Raw genomic sequence first — 1,717 nt, forward strand, 5'->3', positions numbered from 1 at the left:
TGATAAACGATCTGTGTCTAGAGTATACGAAAAATTGTTCCAACTTAATAAAAAGAAAAGGAGCAACTAAATCTTTAAAAATGGTAGCAAATTAAGATGGCGGCAGCATAGGAGGATGCTAAACTCACCCACTTCCATGAGCAAAATTAAATACACATTTACATAGGTAGCAATTACTCCTATGAAACAACCAAGCACTGAATGAACAGCTTCTGGCAACAAACAAGAGAAAGAGACCGAGTAGGGAAGACTGGAGAAGCCAAGGCAGCACCTCCAACACTGCAGAAACTTTCCAGGCCCAAGAAGCCAATGAGACCCACTGTTTACCTTCCCTCCACTCAAACAGGGTGGGCGGGAGCTCTACTGGGAGAGAAAGGTGACTTTGGCCTACCTGCAAGATCACTGCAGCAGGTTCCCAGCTTCTTCGCCTGGAGCCTTGCCTCCAAACAAAGGGAGCAGTCTACGGCCATAGCACCCTGAACGTGCCCGATCTCATGTGATCTCGGAAGCTAAGCAGAGTGGGGCCTGGTTAGTACTTGGATGAGAGCCCACGTAGGAAGACCAGGTGCTGTAGGCGTTTAAATAGATAGACTGCCTTCGATAGACAGAGATAGATTAGATAGATAGATAGATAGATAGATAGATAAATGATAGGTAGGTAGGTAGGTAGATAGATAGATAGATAGATAGATAGATAGATAGATAGATAGATAGATAGATAGACAGATAGATAGAAAGAAAGAATAAAATAAACAAAGAGAGCAAACAGGAACAACAAGGCTTTTCCACACCCACCTGCCTCCTTGCCTAGAGCTTTCCCTGGTGGGGTAGGCAGCCTAGTGTCTGAGGCCCTGGAAGTGCCTGCTCAGGGCTTAACCACACCCACCTGGCCTCCCTGCCAAGAGCTGCTCAGGTTCTGGCAGGCTAGTGCCCTAAGTGCCTTAAGTGCCTGCTCAGCTCTGAATACCAGGCACATAAAGCCGGCCCAGAGGTCTCTTCTGCTCAGGACCACATTCAGTACAATAAACTGGAGAGAGACTGCATAGAGAAGACCAGAGAGCCACGGGAGCTCTCCAGGGACTGTGGAAACTCTCCAGGGTTGGAGGGTGCTGAGCTCCATTGTTTACATTCCCCTCCACCTCCAGAGAGTGGGCAGGAGTTCAATCCAGCTTCTCTGGCCTGCCTGCAAGGTCTCTACAACATGTTCCTGGACATACTGCCTCAACCCCTTTTGGCCTGAATGAAGGGAACAGGCATCATCAACAGGACATTACTTACAGGCACTTGGCCTCCCCACCTACAGCTGCTCCGGCTCAGTAGGCCAGTGCCCCAAATGCCTTAACTACCCCCTCAGCTCCTTTTGACCTGCCAACACCACCCCACAGACAGTCTACACAGGGCCTGCTTCTATATACAGCCACTTTTCTAAGACTGGAAGAGATAGCTATTTTGTCTAATTCTTATAAACAAACAAAATCAAACAAATTGAAAAGACAGAAGAATATCTCTCAAATGAAAAAAAAAAAAAAAAAAAAAAACAAGAAAAATACCCAGAAAAAAAATCCTAAGGGAATGGAAATAAGTAATTTGCCTGATAAAGATTTAAAGAAATAGTCATAAAGATCCTCACCAAACCTGAGAGTAGAATAGAGGAACTCAGAGAGAACTTCAACAAAGAGAAACTATAAGAAAAAAGCAAGCAGACTTGAAGAATACA

At 45.3% G+C, this 1,717-nt stretch overlaps 1 pseudogene; it reads left to right on the plus strand.

Moving 5' to 3' along the window:
* The first annotated feature begins 458 nt into the window (after window positions 1-458).
* LOC112472766 lies at window positions 459-577 on the plus strand (annotated as a pseudogene).
* Window positions 578-1,717: the final 1,140 nt, after the last annotated feature.

This window comes from Pteropus alecto, unplaced genomic scaffold (genome assembly GCF_000325575.1).
Source record: "Pteropus alecto unplaced genomic scaffold, ASM32557v1 scaffold87, whole genome shotgun sequence".
NCBI classification, from domain to species: domain Eukaryota; kingdom Metazoa; phylum Chordata; class Mammalia; order Chiroptera; family Pteropodidae; genus Pteropus; species Pteropus alecto.